Raw genomic sequence first — 24,894 nt, 5'->3', positions numbered from 1 at the left:
AGGCAAAACGGCAACGAGATGCAAATATTCCCTGTTTTGTCTGTTGCCTACATATGCTTTGTGTTTTAGTCCTCTTATTCTTACGTACGAATTCATGATCATCGCGGTACTCAGTCGGTGTTCCGAAACTTAAAAAAAGGCATGTTTTTATGTTCTTTTAAATCGCAGCATAGGCTACCAAATATAATTCAAGAACTGCAAGAGCTGTTTTTACGGCGCGTACACATTTTGTAAAGGAGCAGACATCTAGAGCTTCCCGAGCCGAGGGAGATGCACGCATTACATTACAATCAAATTCCACGGCCAATACCTGATTATTTATCACTGCTCTGTGAGCCCCAAGGCGCCCCACCACATGGGATCATCTATATCCAATGCACTTGCGTATTCATATTTCCTTACAGCCATACTACAAATGGCCCTACAGTGAGGAATGTTCCATGCTATTATCGGGAATCATGCAGCGACCCACGCCTCAAACACCTTCACGATTTGTATAGAAGAAAGTCGCTAGCACAGTTTGCTGTGTTTTATATGTATCCTCCTGTTCAAGCAACACCTAAAAGCGCGGTGCACACCAAATTATGCGGGTTGTTTTTATCGGCCGTTTGCTAGCTATTGCGTTTCTCGATGACTGCTGTAGAACCAGCGTAAACGGCGAGTGCTAAGGGGCGAATATTTTAATTCTTTTCCGGATTGGGTTTCCTTGCGACTACAGCGTCGTACATGAACACCGTGCGCTGAACATTCATATGTGTCCCCCAGAAATTGTGATGTGTTTAATACATGTTAGAGTTGCGAAAAGGCACTAATTTGTGCATCTTTTTTTCATTTTTGTGATTTTGTTTCCTTGATGCACCGTACTTTGCACATGTGAGAGGAAGTTGACAGAAGAAGACAGAATTCCTGCGTGCAGCGCTCGTTTGCTGCTGCAGTGATGTTATCATCGGATCCATGGTGCTCAGGCCGGAGTAAGGAGTACGGACGAGCCGCGATACATATCCCTCTGCACAGTACCTTCTGGGGAACTTTACCTCAGGATCATCTTTCCCCGGCGGGGCTGTTATGATCGGCTCTAAAATTCATCTTGGCAGACACCGTTGCGCATGACCCTCTTAATCAGGCCTGTCAGCCAGAAGATTTTCCCATAAGTCGGCGCTTGTACGGAGGCAGAGAGCGCCGCATTTTTCTGAAGAATGCTTATGCTCGCGTGGTCGAGCGAGCGTGGAATGCCGCCGTAGACGGGTTCCGCTCGAAACATCGCGGGAATCTAGGGCACCCCTTTCTGGCCCGGTGTTCTCGGCATGAGTTAGAACCTGTGGAGAGGTTCTCACCAAATCACTGCATTCTTTTACCCGAATGGAGACATAAATGTTTGCGCGTGCTCAAGTAAGCCATCTCCCGTTGCTCGAGGTCAACAACACCTCCCCTCCTCTCTTTTCGGACTTTCTCATCGCTGAGGTTCAGTAGAATTTGCTTCGTCGGGTCATGGCGCGTGAATTGTGTGTATGCGTGACTCTTTTCGGAGAGTTCTGACTTGCCACGTATAGGACTCTCTTTAAATAGTCACGGCGACTCTCTTGGTGGATCAGGGTCGGCTCGCTCTAGGAGAGCCCCTGACCCTCTAGGAAGAGTGGAAAGACTCATCCGAAGGATCACGTTACCACTTATAGGGAGTCAGACGACTCTTCCCGGTAACACTCCTACGGGGGTCAAGTGACCACAGCGAAGCGTCAAGCGACTCCACAAGTATCTTAAGCCACTCATTTGACCCTTGCTCTACTTTTGCGCGACTGCTGTTGAAAATAGTGGAGTATTCATTTTAAGCAAGTCCAATAATACTTGCCGTTCTGCCCAGCGGCTGCAAAAAAAGAATTGTTCAATTTTAGCATTATTTAAAAAAAATCGTCAGAACAACGCATACTTTCCAGCAAAGATATAAAGAAAGCGCGAAAAGATGGTCTGTGATTGCCAATTAAGAAGTTTGGGTATTTCATTTACATTCTTCTATGAGTATAGACAACAAAAATGTGTGACTGATGTGCATAGTGTCATATGGTGCAAAATAAACTGCAGAAATGGGCATCATGTTTCAATCTTTATTCCTTATGATTAAGAATAAAACAAAAGTGCTGACGGCTGGAGGCATCGACTTGTGGCTTGCTAGTTTGTCGCCCTATTCAGCGTGAGCACCTGAAAAAACGGTATCTGAAAAGCAGAACGTGATATTATGAGAAAATGAAATTGCAGTAAAGTTTGCAAAACCAACAAAATAAGTGGTTCACATAGACACAATGAGGCTCACAAGAAAACACAAATGCAAACACGTATGGTAACGATTCACTTTCTTGCCGTCATCGTGTAAACACAAGTTGCACATAGTAGCGTTTGGAGGTGTCACTTGGCGATAAACTTGCAGCACATGATGATGTGAGCTCTTTTGAACAACAAACAAATTTGTTTAGGCTCCTTTGCGTGGGTGCTACTCACCTCCTTTCCTACGTCTTCATGTCCAACCAAAGGAAATGTAGGACCGACTGCCCGTTGACAGGGCGAACACCGGTCTTGATTTCCCATCACGAGCGGTGAGGCGCCACCAGAGCGGCAATTTCGTTTCGCCGAGTGTTGCTGTCAGCTGGAGTGAAGAGGCGGGAGAAGTGATCAGGGATTCGGGAATAAACCAAAACACACACATTATGTCTATTAAAACCACCATTTGTTTTTCAACACACCGTTATTGTACACACATCGCCACGAGTGTTTAGTTCAAATTTTGCAACGAAAACAGTTTTCACGTACAAAGCAGCGGGAACATCGTATCGCAATATGCACTGGCTATACACGAATGAAAGCGCTTCTTTTCTGAGAAATCGCCTCAAAATTTGGTTTCAGAATAAGCACTGTTTCGCGCCGGCATATCCGACGCCCAAGCGCATCCTCCGGCATCAGGGCACGCCGTGAGCAGTTACTGACCGCATGTTTTACAAACGTAACCCATACTCATAACACATGCGAGTACGAGGCCCGAACGACACCCAGCCGGGCGGACGCCGTCTACGTCGAGATCGGATATGTCATATGCGGAATTAGCGCACATAGCTCCCACAATCACGTACACTCAATTAATTCTGTTATAGCGTCATCACAGATGTTTGGCAAACCATGAAAACAGCAAACAGAAAGGAACGGAAAAAGTGCACGGCGGCGGCCGCAACAACGGGCGCCGTCGAAAAGTCTCTAGCATTTCGCCTTACCTGCGAGGCGTGTCCAACTTGAATGACTACAGCGTACGTTCTGGAAGCCACCGTACTATACCTGCACCTCAAACTACCGTCTTTAGCCAACAAAAACATTATATATATTGCGTTTGAGCGTTCTGTACACAGGCTTTTTTCACGTTCCCACGCGTGGAAGCACGCAGCACACTCAAGGTTGATGGAAATGATATTATGAAGTAGAGAAAGTGCATCTCAACACGACATTTTGCCTTCAGTAGGGCAGACACAACGTGCGATCACCAAGAAATGCCCTTGATAATTGTTTGCATTGCTCACTTATGAGAGCTTGTACAGCAAAGCGCATAACCGTGCCAACTCGTTACTGACAGCTTTAGTCGGGGCCTCCGCAACAGCCCCGCGGACGCAGGCTGCTGTTGGAAATGGCTGGCAGTTAACTTCCGCAGAGCTGCTGCAGAGGCCCCGCTAAAGCTTTATAATTAGTACCTACGAAAGCAGTGCACTCACCGTTAACTGTAGCCCGTTGCCCGTGTCCGCAGCTCCACGAACATTCCGCCCTTCAAACGTCACTTCGTGCATGGACGGCGTCAACACGACCGAAGACGCGCATGAAACAGAAACTGATGAAACTTCAAGACATGGAACCCGCGCAACCAACGCAACCACGCAACGCTTTCCAATAGACGAGCCGACTGAGATGACTGAGAGAGGAAGCAGAAGCGGCGCGCCATCCCGGTGCCGACCCCATGTCCGTCGGCGAGCGAGCAAGGCACCACAACGGCGCCAAAGGGCAAGCGCGCCATATGTATGGCGTATACGGCGGCTCTTTCATCACGGAAGCCAATCGATACGCGCTTCAGGAGCGTCCAGTGACTCCTTCCGAAATGCTAACACTTTTTCTCTGCCTGTACCTTCCAAAAGGGTCAATGACACCCGAAGAGAGTCACGGTTCAATGACCCTCTTTTGGCTCTTTTTTTTTTCTCAGAGTGTGGGGGCAGCGGTGGGATGCTGCTAACTCCCAGCGCAGCAATTGGTGGCAGCGGTAGGGATAAGTCTGATCCAAGGAAAGGGACATGGAACCAGCCGATACGACACAGAGGGAAGCCGTAGTGGAGGGCTCCGGAAATTTCGACCACCTCGGGCTCTTTAACCTGGACCTAAATTTATGGCACGGGCGTCAAGCATTTTTGCCTCCATCGAAAGTGTGGCCGCCGTGGATGGCAGCTACTCCACGCTCTGGGTTTCTGAACTATAGAGACTGTATTGACAGCCGGGCTAGTTGGTCTTGAGTCTCTCGATTGACTTGTACAGGGCTAAATAGAACTCTGACGGCAAAGATCGCGCACACGCAGCGCTTTTAATTTCTCTCTTTCCCTACCCACCGCCCAGCAAGAAGGAGTTGTACATGCCCACTAACAGCTAAAGGTCGTTATACTACAGCTGAACTATTATGCATCCATCTCGTTACCTCCTGTGATCGCGGGCAGACTTCTTGAATACATTCAGATGAGACACTGTCGGGTAATGCAAAAAATCACACCATCTCCCACTAAAGGGGACCATGAGGCGATGCGAAGCAGTGTTTCGGCATTAGAGCCCGCGTTTCAGAGGTGAGTGGTGAGGGGAAAGGGGAGAGTGGAAGTGGAGAGCATACAGGAGAGGGGGAGGGAGGGGAAGGTGATGTGGAGAGGGGAGGGAAGGGGAAGGGTATGGGAGAGGAGGAGCGGAGAGGGGAAGTGGGAAGTGGGAAGAGAGGGGATGGGAAAGGGAAATGGGAGGCGGAAGGGAAGGGAGAGGTGATGTGGAGAGGGGGAGGGACAGGTGAAAGGGGAGGGGTAAAGGGGGAGAGGGGGGGGAAGCGGAGACGGGCTTGCGCATGCGCAGTAAGGGTGGTCACGCCGCACACCACCACCACCGGAGTTGAACTCCGCTATAAGATGCTTCACATCTAAAAATGCTTAGGTATACATTGTTCACCAGAATAATGCATGGTTTAGTGTGCCCACGTCGCTTTAACACCGCGAGATTTCACAAATTAGTGACAACGCTTAATAAGTACGGCATTTTAAGGCTCACGGAAATTTTTATTGACGAAAGGCGAACAACCAATGACCAAAAATATGCCGTCTTGACAATACTGTATTCTCTTATTCCTTATGTAGTAGTGCAGGAGTGGTCAATACGCAATGCGTCATTTTGCAGTCATTTGTTAGATCGCGTTACGAGCAGGTGCTGTGTGTATGACCCAGAAAATGTCGACCAATCATAAACAGCTAACGACCAATGCGTAAGGAAACAATGCTGGATGGTTTAACGCTATAATCACCCACATTTTTTTCCAACGACAACTTGTTCTTGCACCGTTTGCATAGACGTGTTTACTTGGAGGGGTCGGACGGCCTTCCAAGCAAAGTAGAAAAGGGCGCAATACAGCGAAGACAACAAAAAACCAATAGGACAGCGCTGGTCCTGTTTGGTCTTTCTTGTCTTCGTTGTATTGCGCTATTTTATACCATGAAGGTCGCACGCTGCAAGCAAAGTTGCAAATACAGATATGATGAGTATAAAGAATGTGTTACACCCCTAATACGACAAATTCTTACTTCGAAACAACATGTGGTTGACAAGTTAACAATAATAGTAGTATAATAACCGTAATGATGTTAACAACGCGCTAGAAACACTATTTCTACTAGCAGCAAACAACAGAAGCCGTGATATACGCAAGCTTCATTATCTGCAAGAAAGTGTAGTACTAATTACGGAAACAGAATGTGCAGTGACTGCTACCAGCATTAAAACGGAATGATTAGTGTGCAGCCTCTAGACGTTAAAGAAATTTCATCGAATGATCAAATCTATACTAACTGGGGAGGCCGCCATCGACATAATTGCATGTATGCATAAACTTGTGCGGGTAATGTGTAAAAAAGTGTTGGCTTGCAATACTATTACATGCATAACATGTAGACGTGGGATTGGCCCTTTGGGAGCTACGTAGAACTGACTACTTTTGCTGTAATGTTAATAAACACTGCTATAGAAATTGTATATGCGTATATAAAAATCAATAAAATTGAGTACGAATGAAATAACTGCTCTCTCTCTCTCTCTCTCTCTCTCTCTCTCTCTATATATCTTATATATATATATATATATATATATATATATATATATTGTAAGGAAGAGAACAGAGACAACGCCCGTACGCTAGGCCGGCTGTTCTATTCTGTTCTGTGCCGCGTTGGCCCATGACCCACAACCAAGTTCGGCTTCAATCATCACATTCGGCCACACTGCGTCGGTTCGTTTCATAAAAAAAAACACACGAAACGCGACTTGTCAGTTCTGCCGAAGCTCTCTTTTCTTGAGACGAGTCATGTGCACAGCAAAATTGTTTTCCCGCGTTTGTCCGCACTCGTTTCACAGGTCGGATACCTACACGCCACGTGTTCTCACCCAGCCTTTCAGTGATGACGAAAGGTCCTTCACACTTCGGGGAAAGCTTTTTGCCAAGCGATTGCGCGCACCTTTGTACCCACACCTCGTCTCCAACCTTGTACTGCGGCCCTGGTCGGTGACGGCGGTCATAGTACCGTTTCTGGGCCTTTTGCGCGTTTGCAGCTGTCTTGCGTGCCCTAGCCCGGATGACGCGGCAGGCGGTCTGTCGTGAAGCGGTGCGCCTGACTTCTAAGAGGGTGCTGAAATCCTTGACGGCCGTCACCTTCGGAATCTGCGCGTAGACAACTTCATAAGGTGAAGTTCCGATGGAAACCTGGAACGCCGTGTTAATTGCGTACGCGGCTTGCCTGCAGGTGCTCATCCCAGTCTGCTTTATTTGGTTTCTTGTTGTTGCAGTAAGGAATGAGTCGAGCCAATAGGGTCGGGTTGTACCTCTCCGTTAGGCCATTCGCTTGTGGATGGTATGCTGAAGTGAACTGATGATCGACACCTGCATTTCCGAGGTACGATCGGAGTTCACGACTTCGGTAAGTGGTTGCTGTGTCTGAAATGATCTGCTTCCATTCAAAACGGTCCTGTAGAAATTTGGTTACAAAGCCAGCGGCGAGAGAGGGCACCGCAGCAACTTCCACAAACTTCAACAAGTGGTCCACTGCCACTACAATGTATGTGTTCCCTGCGGCTGTAGTTGGTAAGGGACCGACGTGATCAATCCTGACGGTGTTGAAAATAGTTTCAGGGAGTGGAATTAGTCACTAGAAAATTTTCAGAGTATCGCATCTGCTTTCCGCGCGCCGCCGCCGACGCGATTGGCTTACTCGCATCACGAGACCTCTCGCCGCCATATCCCTTCCAAGCGCTTTGGGTGCAGGCGCATTGAATGCAGATCGCGGCCGGACATTTAGCAGTACCACGGTCCCTAGAAGTACTTCGTCGCCTTTTTAAACGCGTCATGCAGATGCCAGGGTAGCTCACCAGTAACCGAACGTTGCTGGTGAGCTACTCCGGCAATTTCGTATATTTTTGAATTCCGTGTGGAAAACATTAACGCCAAAGAGCGTCGTACGTGGCTGCATAGTTGGCCGCGGAATGAATTCGCCCCCCTCAAAGAACACTCCTTTCGGCAGTGTAACTACACAAACTTTGCTGGAAAGATGTCATGCAACAGGATACTTCCCTTTACGGTTCGCTATGTTCAGCGATATTGAAAACTACATACTACATACCTTTCTATTTGCTTGGCTGTTTATATCTCGATCTGTGGAACAGATTGTGCATGCATTTCGAGTTATAAGTGTGTCACGCACGAGAGCGAAATCGAAGACTTAATAAAATAATACCTCTTTCCTGTATACCTTGAAGACAATTGTCGCGCGATCATTTGCCACTGCGCAAAACTGAAGCGTGGAACTCTGTCGATAAGTTTTATAAGGCGATGTTATTAAGCGTATTTTATTTTTTTTTCCAAAAAAAAATTGTTGCTAATGCTGCACTGCGCCCAGCGCACCCTTACAATACTGTTTAGTGGGTGAGAAATGGTCACAGCAAAAAAAAAACGGCTAATTCTCCCACCCATTGAGGGAATCGATTTAATGCGAGCCCTAGCTCGTATACACATACTGGGGGGGAATCGGAGATCTCTGTTCGTTCCGCGTTCGTTCTGGCGGTGTTACGTCACAAAAGTGGGCGGTCCGCAGCTCTCTTTCGCCGAGAGGAAGAGGACAGCCAATCGTCAAGCGGTGAGCGGCGAGCTTTCCGGAAGTAGACGCGCATTGTTTGTCCTCGGTAAGGGGACCGTATATTTCAAAACGAAGTGTTTCTCGCCTTCTAATAAATGCAGTTGTTATACGAAAAGATATTGTTTTTCTTTTCAAGCTCAAACAGTTTCTGAAACAGTAATAGGTTTGAACGCTGATATTTATTGGTGTTAGTTATTCGCAACGTGCTCGCTATGTGAAGTCGCGCACGCGAAAAAAAAACAAAGAGAAAAGTAGCGGTTGGCGCCGTTTTTCAAGATGTCGTCCCACCGGAATGTCTGGCTTTGCTCCCGGGTGTTGAATCGTCAAAAGGAGCTTCTGCTGGCTTTCATAAAAGAGCACCCACAGATACCTACGCCATCGTGCCCACTGGGGCCGTCGTTCACAAGTGAGGACCGGGACGACACGTGGCAGTAGCTGGTAGCGCTTTTGAACTAAGCAGTCCCCGCGCGTAAGACCACAGGCAGGCCCATTCATTTTGTTCGCACTGTTCGTTTCGAGAACAGAAAGCGACGCCGCACTCGCTCATGTCTTCAAACGCATCTCGCACCTCCAACCGCAAGAGAAGCACACGTCGCAAGCGCCATTTTCTCAAAATCAGCTGTTGCGGCAGCCGCAACCGCCGCATCATGCCGTGCGAAGCCGTTTGTTCGCTCGACAGAACGCGTGCGAACGGTCTCGCGCTCCGTTCGTTTGTAGCAGACGACATGCTCGTTATGACGCGGTACGACGTCACCAAAAAATAAAAGATCAAGCAAAAAGAAAAATGGCTACGCCCCTCAGAGACGTGGTTTTTTCCGGCTTCGGCCAATCGCGTACGCCGCCAGAATGGGTAGAGAACGAATGGCGCGGAACAGAGATCTCCGATCACCCCACTTGTTATGCCGCGATATGACGTCACCAAAAAAGAAAAGATCAAGCAAAAAAAGAAATGGCGACACCCCCAGCCTTGAGTGGAATCTCCCGCTTCAGCCAATCAGCGCGCTTGTTCTTCCCCAGGAGAACGAACAAGGCGGAACGAACAGATCTCCGATCGCCCCCCTGTGTTGCAGTAGCATGCGCGTTAAAAATTTTCGGGATGTGCTATTTCTGATCAAAATAACATAAAGCACTGCGCCGAGGAAGTTTTTACAAGAGTGCATTACGAAAAAAAAAAGTTGAAATTAAAAGCAGTGCAGAAACCGAACCCTAGCTGTTTACGCGCTGGCAACGACAATAAAAAAAGGAAAAAAATTTTTCGGAACACAGCAAAATATTTGCAAATGCACTGTAACGTTGGGAATATTAAGGAGACAAAAAATAGGAAATGAAACAAGTGAGTAGTGACGTCAATCATTTCTGCTGGCCTATTTTCTACGTATCTGTTATGAAATGACAATGTATTCGCAAAATAAGATGCACCTTACCTACCGCACGCCGATTCACGCATGCATTCGGCTGCTGGCGTTCTGAACTGAGACAACTACTTCACGCACAACTTCCACTTACCGTACACACACCACTTCTATTACAGGTAACACCCAGCTGAACAGCAAGCATGGTGCGCAAGTAAGGTATGCGTCAGCGATCAGTCGAAGGACGCAATGCTGAATGTTCTCTATGTTCGATAATGTTCTCGAATGCGCTATGAAGTGAATCTGAACACCGACTGCAAAGCTAGCGCAAAAAGTCAACGTTCACCAAGTGTCGAAATAAAGGGCATCTCGTACGGTGATTACGCTAATGCAACTATACAGCTCCGGACCTTACATGTGTTGCATGACACATGTATAGGATTTCTTTCCGAAAGAGCTTTGAAGTACTGGCGTCGTTCTTTAGCAGAGGACATGACCCCCATGCAGATTGCCTGGATTTGCCTTCCGCTCGAACCCCTGATGCTTCTTCTTTCCATGCCTGGCGATTTGTCGCTCACGGACGGACGTATGCTTTAGAGCGCAAGCTTTAATACTCTATTTCTCCCAAGGGCATTGCTCGCGTCGCGATGACCTTGAGTTTCCGGAGCGTAAGCGCAGCGAAAGGCGCGTACGGCCGGCCTTGGCACAAGAAGAGCCACAAGGCTCGAGGCACAAGTCCACAAGAAGAGAATGCGTTTGCCTTGCTGCCAGCTCGGACGCTAATCCGCAGGTGCTGCTCTTTACTTACCTGAGTCTCTCTTGCTTGCTTTAGCTCCAAGTCACGCCACGTGCTGCACTGCGCAGAGGCCCCATGGCTGCAATGTCTCGCAGCATCACCCCCATGGTACCACGTCACTAAGCGCCGGCGCTTGCTCGCTCACTGTCACCAGGGTTGCCGCTTCAGCGCGGCTTCCTGTGCGTGCGCCACGGCGAGTTGCCAAACTCAAGCAGACACAAAGTTGCCTGCTGAAACACCGGAGCAAAGGGAAACCTGATTAGGCTGTAATATATTGTTTTCAGGAAATGCAGCCTGCTTACTTTGGAGGCAAGCACGCGCAAGGGATCATGAAAGAATCGCTTGCAGGGTAGCATTCAAGATTTACTGTGGCAGCTACTCTGGTCATAAAGTCATTTACACCAGAGAATTGTGGGCGAAAGAAACCCCTCTATCTCGGCCTTTGACCAAACGTCCAGGGTGATTCAAATGTTGTATTCTCAGAGACATTCAGACAATGTAGTTTTCTGATAGTTGGTTCTAAATATCAAGGCGTGATAATTAAGCAAAAAGAAATAAGTTCATGCTGTAAAACATATCTCGGAAGACAGTTACGTACATATAAATAACATGGAATAGGTAGCACAACATGCCACGCGTACACAACTAATGTCATGTTGTAATAGACATCATGTACAGCTTTTTTTACAGCACGCAAAATTACGCCTTTGTGAAGGATCTGTGGGAATGTATACTAGCAACGACTAGGTATAGAATAATTTGCCTCACCATTTTGATGTCGGCTGCTGTCCTTCGAATCCCAAAATGATTTGCCAAAGAGGACAAATGTACAATAAAATGCTAATTTTATAGATAAGTAAATCAAAACTCCATGATTTATACCTCTCTGCCGCAGCACTGTTCTCAAAAGCACTAGCGTCCTACAAAGAATTAGCGTCCTACCTTACTAACCAACACAGAACACAAATCTAACCGAACTTAAATTGCGTGATATGAATCTGTGTACGCCAAAAACTGCACTGAAATGAGCATATCTGATATGATAGACTCATGGGAGACATTACTCTCTATAAATGCGAGAACGTCTCTTTGGCTGCCTTCACCAATTTTGGCCTTCCTGGATTTATATATGGCATCTATACCAATCAGAGATATTGCAAGTGCCTCAAACAGCACACGAGAGGAAACGGGCTGTCGCTGTTGCGCAGGGAAGAACAGCACTGTACTCAAACATATTAAGAGCTTTTCTACAACGAACGAAATTTGGAAGTTCGTTGATTAAACCACACAGCCCCGCCATGGTGGTCTAGTGGTTATGGCGCTCGACTGCAGACCCGAAGGTCGTGGGATCCAATCCCGGCCGCGGCCGGCTGCATTTTCTATAAAGGCGAATATGTCTGAGACCCGTATACTTAGATTTAGGTGCACGTTAAAGAACCCCAGGTGGTCGAAATTCCCGGAGCCCTCCACTCCGGCGTCTCTCATAATCATATCGTGGTTTCAGGACTTTAAACCCCAGATCCTATTATTATTATTATTATGATTAAACCACAGACACTTGTGAATGTTGCAGCCTCGGTATGTGTGATTACAAAAAAGATCTGGCGCAATTGGAACGATGTGTCCACCACACTAACGGATCTTCCCTTGCAAGCGCATACCCTACGCCTTATATAGCGGCAACACCAAACCACAACCACCTAAACATCACGCATACACAGGCTTTCTTTACTAAATTAAACATATACTTCGACTATGCGGCTTAGTAGCGCACTGATATGTTAATACAGCCAGAGAACTACATAAACGCGATGAAACCACTACATTCCCCTCGTCAGAATGAGAAGCCGGCCAGATGTCGGTACCTATACTGTTTTGACCAGACAATGGAAAGTGCGCGTGTACATGCGGTTGAAGTGTTTTCGTATTATTTGAAAGAATGCTCGCTTTCCAGCTTTCTGGTCAGCTTTTCCTATGTGTTTTGTCATACGTGCGAGATTGCAAATCTATTTCCTTGCTGGTTTTCGGGGCAAATTATTTGAACACATTTGTCAATGCGTGAGCTTCTGACATTGCCATGCTGCTCAATTCATCTCTAGAATAGTTCCTTCTGATGGGAGGAGGTCTGCAATGGCCCAGAGGATCCATTAGAATGATACTGCAATGCTTTCCCAAGGGAAGGCACTCGCGTAATTCTCGAGTTTTATAGATCTCACCTGCGACATGCACGATCTGTTGATCTGATTTGCTAATATGGGTAGGGCCTTTTAATGCCTCGTACAACAGGGTGGCCCAGCTATCTCCAGCCGGAGTTTAAAAGTATGCCGACGCACTCTATGATGGCGCGACCAATGCATGTTGCTGAATGTTGCATGGAGTAAAGCACACTATTTTTTTCTGCTCAGTTGCCTAATTAGGCATATTTGATGAGCTAACTTCCGGAACAACAAACCTGGGTCAAAAATTCAAATGTGAAAGTTGTAGGTTGGTTTGCCAAACGCCTGCTTAAAACGTTTCTAGCTTTATACCAGTCATGTATTAGTGTTTTGCTGCTTACTAAATTTGCGCGGGAAATAAAAAAATAGCACGCGACATGCCTGCCATGATTGCAGTGTTCCCTAAGGTTCCACGTGCAAACGATGTGTTGCCGCTAGCAAAACGCCACCGCACAGCCACCATCATCATCGCTATCCTTTCCGAGGTCAGCACCCCATGTCAAATACTATGGTCGCTGGGAGTGGAACTTCAGGGAACACTGCAATCACGGCGAGCATAGGCGTGCAAGCGGGCTTGTCACGTGATATTTTGTTGCATTTTGCGGGCACTGTAGTAAACAGAAAAAAACGATGAATATTTGAACGACAGCAAGTTTGAAACTGTCTCAAATCCGACGTTATGCAAACCGATCTGCAAGTTTCTCATTGGACTCTCTCGTTTGCTTTTTGTTTTCGCCATCGTTCTGGCGAGTGATCCGAACCACACATTTCATGACGGTTCAGTGCCGCGCCCGGCTAGATGAGATAAATTGATGTCTCTCTTTTTGAGTATTAAATGCGCGAAACACGCGCAATATTAAGCTCAATATTTGTTTCGCACTCGCTAGTTGCACCTGATTTCACAGCAAACATTGCAAGGGAGTCGGACTTTGCACTATTCATTACTGCTCCAACAGGTGGCGCTACGTGTCTTGCGAAACTCCAGAGTCTGACCTCTATACGCGGCCCAGCTAGTGGACTTCTCTTGATATGTACACTGGGGGCAGATCAAGCATGTGGCGAAAAGCGTCAATAAACTTTGCTTTTTGTTGTATATATATATATGAAGTCGTTCTGATAGGACGGTAACTACTCTTTTTTTTATTTTATATGCTACCCAATGCTTTTAAAAGTTAATGAGAAGAAATAAGAATGAAATGTACTTTAACATGAACATATTAAAAGAAATTCATTTCTGATGTGATTCATTTGTCAGTAATGCATTGGTCACATAGTTCACGAAACGAATCTGCATCCAGCAAAATAAAGAGATAATCAAACACGTCTGGGCTCACGCTGCAAGCGTAAAATTCGCGCGACAATCTGTGCTACGCGGCGGTAACTCTTTAATGTTATTCAATGACTTTCTGGTGAACAACAGCACCACACCGCGAACCTTTTTCAAAAGTACGACAAGTAAAATTACAGTTTGAATGCGTGTGGAGCCCGCCGGTTCCGTCCTTTCAGCTGCGGTGCAGCAGAGACATCGGCTAGCAACACGTCGGCTGCTACCCTTGCGCAGATGTGGCGGCAGCTCGAGAACTTCAGCGCAATGCGCGGCGCATAGGCGAAGCGGCACCGTTTGGCCACCTCTCATGTTCTACCACCGTGGCTGGGTTTGACATGGCCCCCGTGTGATGCATATTACAGTTTTTAAAGTCACTGGAGCCCCGCATGCGAGTCTTCGTTCCACCTAGGAATGGAGAAAACGTGTGTGAATATGATATTGGTTTCATGGGCGTACCGATTTTTTTTAATTTATTGGATAGGTGATACGAAACACATTGCGCACGTATGTCTGCCGTTCAGGCTCTCGTTGCGAATGAAGTTCTGGAAACGTGCTGGGAGCTACGCTTTCAGGAAATGATTCATCGCGTTAGCCTTCTTTCCTGTATTCAATTGTCGCGCAGGTTACGCCGTCCCCAAGTATTCTTGTCACTTTTGCAGTTGTTCATACCTGTAAAGGACGACCGCCGCCTTCTCTCCACTGGAATGCCGAACACGTTTTTTTTTGGCTTTTTGAAACAGCACCCAAATACATCATAGGCGCCATGTTTGGAGGAAAAAATACAGAGCTCGGTGGTGGTGTTTCTGTGGTGGGACCTAAATACGCATCATGGGTGTTACCCTCACCGCTTCTGGCGGTCAATTCAATCGTGAACCCATACGCGGAGCAAGCCAAGCTGAGTGAATAGTCAACAAGGCCGCTTGGGCCGTCTTGGAGGGCCGGTTCGCAATATACAATGCGGGAATGGTCCCAAGTGCTACTTATCAGCGGGCATCCCAATGCGTTTGATCCTATTCGAGCTATGCCGGCTGAAAACAACGTAACAGCCAGGAAAACGCTGCATCCGGAAGCGTATGAGCAGGTTCTACTGTACAGGTTTCCTGTTTTCCATAAGTGTGTAATCAACGCGCCATGAGACACACTAACTAATGCCAGTAACATGTCATCCATCATGACCCTCACAAATATATTTTTCCAGTGGAACGTTGGTTAAAGACAGGGTGTTCCTCTTGTTCGTCAAGTGTTCGTGATGTGAAAGTGTATATTTTAATGCATATTGCGAGTTCATTTTTCAGTGTGATACCCGTAATCGCGCTTTTAAAAAATATGTGACCTTAGGGTGGCATCAACTTGTACCACTTTGTCGGAATAACACATGTCAGCGTTGCTTTCTATCAGTACGAGTACAAATCATTCATTTGCATGTACAAAAGACAACACACAGTCTCATAACAAAACATACATCATACACCAAAAGCTTAACTTTCTTTCTCTCGAATCGGCGCCTGAATTAATCAAGCTAAAATATGTATCATTGCAGATAATCGCAGATTTTTTCCTAATTTTTTCGCGCTTTTTATAAGCACGGAACTGGATTATCGTCAAATATTCAACGTTTTCTCAAGGTGTGAAGCTTTGATCCAAACATTTTGCCATAAGTACATTTAGCAAAAAGTTATTTTAAAAAACTTAAGTGCAACTGTATTTGTCCTGCGGTACCTGATTGCTGTTAGCTTGTACCACTTGTATTGATCGGCACGCTTGCTTTTCTTGGGAAAGAGGCGCGTAGAAAAAAAAACGCCGTAGCTTAGCTTTACGTCTATTACTCTCTTGGTAAGTTGCTGCTCTAAAATTTGTAAACCGATGTTGTAGATGCCAATGTACATGTCGAACTATCTAATTCCTATCTAGCCGTAAGACTACTGAGAGAATATTGTTAACATTTGACTCTAGAGCGCGAGTCGCTGCTAAGGCGAACTCACTTTATTTCTGCGAAAATGTCTATTTCCTATTTTCAGCTTATGCGCAAGCGGTGAATACCTGAAGTGCGCTGTGACCTTAACGTTGTTTATTTGGACGAAGAGAACAATTGGAAATTGTTCTGGGGCCGTGCACGAATCGATCATCTACGAGCGTAGCTCTCTCTCTTCATAATGGTCTATCTCGGAGTGAGGGCATGATAATTTATATTCGCACATAGTCATAGTTTCATTATGAAAAGGTGGCCCAGTGCACCTGCTTTAGCAAGGCAAGTAGGTGTCATTTCCTTGAAAAGCTTCAGTTCAGAAAGGTGTGTATGGCTTGCTTTTCTAAGGCTTTCATCCCAAAGTGGAGAAAATAATTGCAAGTGCCCTATTTTTGTCTCACAAAAGGTGTTTATATTGCTTTTTTGTTCTACTGATATTACCACACGATTTTATTGCACATTCATGGCCATAGTTTCTATTAGGTTAAGGCGTCATCACTTCAACTTGCTCATACCTGGGATGGTAAGTTACTGCATTATTGGAACATGAATGTCGGACTATGCCATACAAAATGGAAGTACAAAACGCAAGTGCTAGTCATGAAGCACGTCTTTTGCGTGCATGAAAGAAAGCACAATCTTCTCCATATTAGACAATAAATCACCTAGCTACCATATAACTCCACATGCATCCTGTGCCAGAAGTACACTTCAATAAGCAAAACATTAGCGTTAGGGAGGTTAGCGCCCTGCCCTTTCGGTCACTACCACTTTGCTAGAGCAGAGCAACCTAGCCCAATGGGATGTACACAGCGGTCCACTGTTAAAGGGAACATCGGAGCGTGTGGCGGCAGCTCGGCGCCACGGCCGGCCCGCGGCTGCAACGAGTTTCGCGTCAGGCGCAGTGCGCGCTGTGAGCGGTGTTCTTTCGTCGTCCGCTGCCGTCAGCTTCCGCGCTTCGAATCATGGCGAAGCGAACCGTTCCCGCAGCGAAAGATCACTGGGCACAGGGCTCACTGCGGCTGCGCTAAACTCGCTTGCAGCTGCCGGCCTGCGATGGCGCCGAGCTGCCGCCACAGGCTCCGATGTTCCCATTGACAGTTTACAGCTGTGTACTTACCAAAAAAAATTCAGATTGCCAGAATATCTATCTATCTATCTATCTACTATCTATCTATCTATCTATCTATCTATCTATCTATCTATCTATCTATCTATCTATCTATCTATCTATCCGCCTACGTCTGGACGTTCTCGTGGTGGTTTCCTTAACTTCGCAAATGCCAAAATTGAAGCACATTAGTGTATAGCACACACGATTACGAGGTCATTACACGAATAACATGGTAGGGCTGTCGCGCGTGTCATAAAATAATTTTGCTCAATCACGAGTGGCGCATACCCGTTTACTCTGGCCCTTAGGATACGGGTGTTTGTCACACTATTCACAGTTAGTTTGGAACGCGAAAGAAGACTGAAAATCTTAACACGATACTGTTAATGTGGCCCGTAGCGACCGTTGTCTGTGGCCAAGAATTCAGATAGACGCAAAGAATAAAGACCACGACTCGAACTGCAATCGCACCTAAGTATTCTGCATGTCAGTCGAGTCTTTCACCGCAGTCATGGCAGTTCTTGAGACCTGCGGTGAAAAACCTTGAACGGGCGCCATGTTGAGGGCCACGTCACCCGTGGTCATGTTTACTGGAGAGCGCGCACTGACGACGTAGACAAAGAGAGAAGAACACGGCACAGGCGCTCACTTTCAAGCGCTCTCCAATAACATACCAACTCGCCCAGGATTCTCCTTTGCCAATCGTCGGTCCAGTGCTAGCTAGCGCTTTCATAACGACGTCATAATCGTTATATATACATAGCTATGACATCATCATTGCTCGGCCGTGGAGGAATACTGCCGATGAAGCTACTTATGATGTGCACGTCGTCCTAACCTAGAGTGCACTACGTTTTGATGAAACTGACCTATGTGCGGAAATGTGCATGCCGACGTTACGTCGGAATATAAGCTACCCTTTAGGCTTCTGTGCAGTCGATGTGTCCAGTAAGCCCACGATCTACGTACAACTCATCAAAGTGCAGAGAGACGTCAGTCTACCGCGCAACGCTTGGCACAAAGCTAACAAAATAAAAGAGAAAAAAAAGCATACCGCCATAGACTGCTGCTCGCTCACTGCTGCGCATGACATCCACACCCACAATGCGTGGGACCAACTGGAATTTTTATGTTAAGAATTCAGTGCCTCGTGCATTCTTGCCAACTGGTAATCGTTTCTTTTTTCAGTGTCACGTAGAAGCCTTCAAAAGAAAAAGCAATGCAAGTTCATTGTATCCTTTTTTATACTTTGTGCATCTCGGCATTGTTTTGCGATGGGAAAACAAGTGAGTTTCCTAATTAGTGGTAAAAGTGGTGAGGAGAAAGCATGAGAGGCACATGGTTTGCAAGCAACCAGGTTGAATGTGCATTCACTACGTGTTAAAAAAAAAAAAAGCTTGTCTACGTCGAATATTTTCACATTATTTAATTCCTTTGTCACCAATAAAAAAGAACATTAGGCGACCTTAATACATTTAGGCGTCTTTAATGGTGCTAGCCGCTACCGTTTGGTGAATATTAGGTAAATTGGGAGAGTGCAGGTTAACTTTTCGTCATCGACTTGAAAAGCTACAGTCTACGTGTGCAATTCACTAGGACCGGCTTCATCGCCATTTTGCGCTACAAAGAGCCAACTGACAAAGAAATGAGAATTCTCCTGCAATAGGTATGTGTCATCATGATGGCACATACACACAAGAGATCCGTCTGCTGTTCCAGGAAATTTTCCAGGCAGTTTTCGTGCGTTTACTTTTCTTGTATCCATTCTGCCAATAAAATTCACCCATTCAAAGTTTTGTTTCATACTCATTTCATCAATTTTGATTGGTTGTCGTGGCAGTAAATTGGCGCTTATCTAAACCAACACTTCAGACATATAAACATCCTATACAAGTCTGAGCTTGAATGATTACCCCCTTTTTGTTAGTTTTACTTTTTTATTGGTGTATCACATTATTCGAGCCAACGTTCAACTTCTCGTTGGCAAGGCATGAATTCCGCTGTGTTCCTTGAGAAACATTGTCGCTAGTTGCTAGTCTCATAGAAAAAAACGCATCAGTCAGTAATGGTTGTGTAGTCTACCATGACGACAATACGACATAATTTTGATGTTCACAGATGTATGAACCACACAATATTTGTATACATATTTTCGGTAAACAATACTACTGCATGGCTAATGCTTGTGCCTTTAATGTAGACCACTCATGGTGCCAGTGCGTTCTTATTTTCGGCGCACTTCAATAGCGTGTATCTATCTCAATGGCCTTTGCAACGTATGATAACTCATGTGCGCACATGCAAGCGAGTTTTATAAATAGTAGATCACTAGGCTGCCATATTCCTACTTACCAGATAGTGTAATAAAGAGAGGCACCCGACAGCCAATCATTCAACTTGTTTAGCGATGAACTCTTCGTAGGATGCCGGCTGAATTATAAAAAGATAGGCCAGATCATTTTGAAAATACATGTTTTGGCAGGTCCAATAAAACTGAATTGCAATCGCAAAGAAGCACTTTTAAGGGTAAAGTACTATCGTTTGCGAGAACGTTAATTAAAGTGCCGGTATGTTTCCTATGAAATGGTAGAGTATTGGTTGTCAGCGCTCTAGTAAAAATGGCACCCGTACGTAACCTCTAGAAAGTGAGGCGTTCCGCCTACGTTTTCCACCAGGATGTCTAAATGGCTTGGTATTACTGGACCTTCCACCTCGTTGTAATTTGCATCTCCCTTCGACATTTAGTGTCGATGGATAGTTCATATCACGTGCAAGATTGCAGCAAAACTATATTGATATATCATGTTGCCGAGATCAATTAGATCATTCACAGAAACTTAAGGAAGTCTGACGTGAAACGCAAGCATAGGGAATGTTTCTGGCTGCACGCGAACAGGTATAGGTACCGAGCACAGCACATTGATACGGCGATGTTTAAACAATGTGTTTCTCCCCGAATAGAACCTATGCAAGCTTGACGGATAGCACGGAAGATTAGATAACAGCCTTGCAGTTGTTTCATTTAAGGTCCGTAAAGATTTCCCTAAGGATAACAATTGCCATTCTAGAATTTTCTCTGTTTTTACAAATCTAAAGGCATCATTTAAATCGGCCTAATTAGTCGTCCTTTTTTGAGGCATACAAGTTTGTGGCAGAATGCCGCTCTCCCACCTCGCACCGATATTTTTGTGGAATGTGCAAAAACTACCAAGCGAGTACACTCGTAGTAGAACTACGGCAATTTTAACATCTTATCATTTGCCATCGTTGACGCAAACTACTTTCGCGCAGTCGGAGGATATCTGTCCTTGTTTTACATTTTCTCCTGCGCATTTTTTTACTAGCGCCTAAAGGTGGCAAGAATACAAATAAAATAGACAAGGAGAAGGCAGTAAGACTGGTAAGCTTTTTGCTTTATTGGAGCAAAGCGTCTCTTTTCTGAGTTTTCCATCCAGCCCGTAATCTTTTTCTTGGTTTCCGCGCTACCGAAAACACATTTCAATAACCCATCGAAGTTTCTCTGAAGATGCTTCTTCGACCGCTTTATTTTTGACGCTATGTTTCACTTACAACCATAGCCCTAACCTAATGCTTTAATTTGGGAAAACTTAGTAATGTATGCCTCAGGATATGTGAACCTTCCAATCCCCGCTTCATAGCGATGTAAGTTATTGCAAAGTTCCTTTAGAACGTTTAAGCAGAATCACTACGACTTACCGTATGAACAAGTTTACGTCATTTAAAAATCACATGCACGCAATCAGCAAAGCGCTGCATCGCGGAATGTGCTTCTAGATGTTACTCGTTGTATTATTGATAGAATATGTCATACCGCAATATTGAATGTTTACCTTGATCTACATTCCCTGCATATTTATCATTCTGATGTGCATTTTTCGAGATATCGATGCAGAAATATTTACTGCTACGATACTGTTATGTTTTGCCGCTCATAAGTCGATCGTGCACAACGGACAGCGCAACATTGTACGTTACACATGGCTTCTTTCTCGGCTCTCTCTCTGCATGGTCGTTGACTGTGCGCTTATCAATGGAAAGCAAACGGCTTCCTTTGAGCAGCTTGTCTCCGCCGCTGGCCCCCAGGGGCTGCGGTTACGCGACCGTCTCTGCTTCCCAGAGGCCGGCTCGGGGTCAAGGTCAAAGTCTGGTGAAATGCCGCCCGAACGCCTTGGAAGCGAGGGGGGCAAACATCTCCTGCTCCCTGGCGCCGTTTGAGGGGAAAGGGGCGCTTTTGTTCACCATTACTTTAACGACCGGCACTGTCCTTTCGACTCGCTGACTGTAGTGCAAAGTCGAGTCGCAGCAATGAACGGCCTGAATGCGAAAGAGGCGAAGAGACGCAAACGCCTTTTGTCTCCCGGAACCGTTTTACGAGCAGCACCATGGGCTCGACTCGATAAGCGTGGGAGATGGCACGAATGTCTCAGGGCTACGATACTGATATAATTAGACCGTGAGAATCCCTGAAAGCGTGGGAAAAGGAGAGGGAGAGTCATGATGGGAAAGAGTGCCAAACGCCTGTCTAAACTGTAAAGACACTGCTGTCGAGATTAGGGAGAGCCCAGTAGGGAGTGGCTTAATCTGAGGGTAAACAGATTGGATAAGAGAATGTTGAAGGCGGACCACCAGTGGCCACCTCCCCTTTTCTTTGTTTACCACAAGGTACTAAGGACTGGACGGAATTCATTTCCCTTCAGTCTAGGCTGTAATCACTTAACTGATCGGTCAGTAAGACTCCGTAGGATGCAACTTTTGTCTGGGCCGTAACCACTCGGTAGTCGCACAGTGAGACTCGGTTTGTCGTATCTTGTAACAGTGTTCTAGGCTCTAACTTAAGAAAAGTTAAGTAGAAGAGTAAGGCGCTGTTGATGTCTATGTCATCATCAGTGTGCTTCGGCAAGCTGTACATATGGCTGTAAATATTTCGCTGCAATATACTTCAAGTTTTTATTACCTCCAACCTGCCTCCTGCTTCATCGAAGTCGATCATTTCCTTGACGGGACTTCAATCCACATCAAGAAGAAAACGAACAGAGAAAAACATAACTGATACCAACGAGATGGCTGCGGCAAATCTATATTCGCCGCATCCTTCAGATTGAAGAATGTTTTGAGATTTGGGTAGTTAGTAATTATCTTCACCCAATACGGTGGTCTCGCGTTGACGGTGCTCCAATGCTGACCCGAACGTCGAGAGATTGAATCCCTGCTGCATTTCGATGGAGGCGAAATACAAGAAGCTCGCGTACTTAACTTTAGTTGCACATTACAGAACACCGTATGGTAAAAATTTCCGGAGCCTTCCACTACGGCGTCCCTCGTAATCATATCGTTGTTTTGGGACGTAAAACACCAAGCATTATTATTGTTACTAAAACTTCATCTGCAACAATCAGCGCAGGGGCGGAAGACAGATAAAGAAGGGAACAGCGCTTGATTTTATTCCATTCATTGTCTGATGTCCGCTCCTGCGTTGTTTGTTGACCTTAACGCTACTCACAATGTTAGATAAGAATGAGTGACCGTCGGGCCGCAAGCTGCGGTTGGAATGGCAAGCATGCGAGGATGATCGGTCATGAATAGTAGTATTTGTCTGCCGTTGGGTTTGGGCCTGCTCAATGTTGGCGTTTACGTGGTGTGTCACAAAAGAACGGCTGCAGTCGAGGTGGAGGATAGAGGACTCCGCGCATGCGTCTTCCTCCTACCTCGACGTCAGGAAAGAGAACGCGTGTGTCCTCATAAAGAACCCTAAAGAATAACGCACTTCTACGTGCATGGATAATCGCTTACGTGGCCTACCTGCTAGATATTGTATTATCATAGTTTCGGTGATTCCCCATAGCAAGAAATATAATGTCAAAGGACATCGATTCTGGTCTTGCTATTGTGTGTGTGTGTGCGTGCGTGCGTAAAGCCATGTTTGCTTATTTAGTAAGCTATGTATTGTTCACGGAAACCATGACTGTTCATTCAAAACATGCTTTTGCCTCTGCGCAGTTGCTAAGTAACAATGTGCTCGCCATAAGCAGGGGAGTTTATAGCCGGTCAGACTATCCGCGATGTGTGTGGTCTCGCCTGAAGTCCTCGTCTTCAGTCAAATACAACCACAATTTAACATATTTGGACACCGATGTAAAGGTGAGTACCCTTAGGATATGCAGTGCAATTGCACCTTCTGAATGCCGTTGGCCTTGGTAGGGGAATAAATTCCGATTGCCAGGCAGCCCTCTATCATGAACACGCATAAGATCTCTCCTTGCATTTGTTTGTTTTGAAACATGCCAAAACATTTGAAACCATTGACATTTCAATAGGAAACTTGAAACCGTCCAGGAACGCCTACGTTGTGAGTGCCTGCGTCTGAATGTTCCCTTCGTGCCGCTCATAAGGCACAGCACTTGGGGGTTTGAGGAAAATATGACCTGGTTCAGGTGTGACAAACGCGCATGCAACTACGACGAATTCGGCACAGCTAATCCCTACAAACGGCGATACCCAAATATTCGGTCATGAATGAAGAGCTGGTCGCATCATGAGGCCGAACTTCCATCGATGAGCAAACTAATCTTCCATGTGCTGCTGCACGGAACATTAACTTTGCTCCCTGCGCTCCTGTATCTTACGCCTGACATGGGACATGGTATATACGTATATATATATATATATATCTATATATATATATATATATATATATATATATATATATACAGGTTGTCCCACATAACTTGAGCCAAGACTTTGAAAATGAAAGGCACTTCAGAGGCAAATTGAACCAAACGTATACTACTCGCACTAGCCTATAGATACTCAGGCTATTTTGTATTTTCCCCGAAATTAATTAGTTAATTATTTTTATTTACCTAACTTTTTTAAATTATTGGCTGAAAACCCAAAATATGAACACTGAGTTGTAGAGCACTTTTAGAAACCACGGACTGAATTGCTTCCTGTACGATACGACTCGCGGGGTTATTTTTTCCGCGTTGTAAAGAAAGCCCGCGAAATTTGAACAGAGGCCACGTGGCGGGCCGCCAGCGCACTGCTAAAGTGCTGCTCTCAAGCGTGCAACCGGTGAACGAGGTCGCCCGCGGCTGCCACGGGGAAGCGACAGGGTGCCTTGAAGGTGGCCGATGTTTGGGCGTCCGTCTTTCGTTGAATGACGGTGCAAATGCGCGCTGCTGGCCGAGCGGTGCCGAGATAAGCGTCCGAGACGGATAAATAAAACAAGAAAATAGCTTTATTGTCTGTTTTGAACTTGAGATGCGCAAAAGAAGGCGACGAGGTGAAGCTAGTCACGGGTGGCATTGGTAGGCGAACGGCATGAGGAGACGTTTTTTTTTGTTTTCGGTGATCGGTGCTCGTAAAATTAAGCCGCCATTACAGAACATGTTCAAAGAGGTCGCCATCTGCTGCAATACAACTCTGGCATCTCTTTATCAGATTTTTCGTGACGTTCTTGACCATGGTTTCGGGAATGGAGTTGCAAACTTGTCTTATTTTTTTCTTTTAGATTACCTGATGTTGTGGTTGGTGCCTGGTATACCTGACTCTTGACGTACCCCCAAAGAAAAAAAATCAAGGGGGTTTAAATCTGGAGACCTTGCTGGGCAAGCCATGGGCCCGTGCCGCCCTATCCACTGCTGCGGGAAGACTTTATCCAGCCA

The 24,894-nt window shown here is 45.9% G+C and overlaps 1 long non-coding RNA gene across 1 annotated transcript; it reads left to right on the top strand.

Moving 5' to 3' along the window:
• The first annotated feature begins 16,346 nt into the window (after positions 1-16,346).
• On the top strand, positions 16,347-23,365 carry LOC119400760 (uncharacterized). The gene is made up of 4 exons (XR_005185209.2): positions 16,347-16,419; positions 18,398-18,495; positions 20,554-20,609; positions 23,228-23,365. It is a non-coding gene; the product is annotated as an uncharacterized LOC119400760 (long non-coding RNA).
• Positions 23,366-24,894: the final 1,529 nt, after the last annotated feature.

The sequence above is a fragment of the Rhipicephalus sanguineus genome, chromosome 7 (assembly GCF_013339695.2).
Source record: "Rhipicephalus sanguineus isolate Rsan-2018 chromosome 7, BIME_Rsan_1.4, whole genome shotgun sequence".
Classification (NCBI taxonomy): Eukaryota; Metazoa; Arthropoda; class Arachnida; order Ixodida; family Ixodidae; genus Rhipicephalus; species Rhipicephalus sanguineus.
Note: the sequence above shows the minus strand (reverse complement) of the source record. Positions and strands in the feature narration are given on the sequence as shown.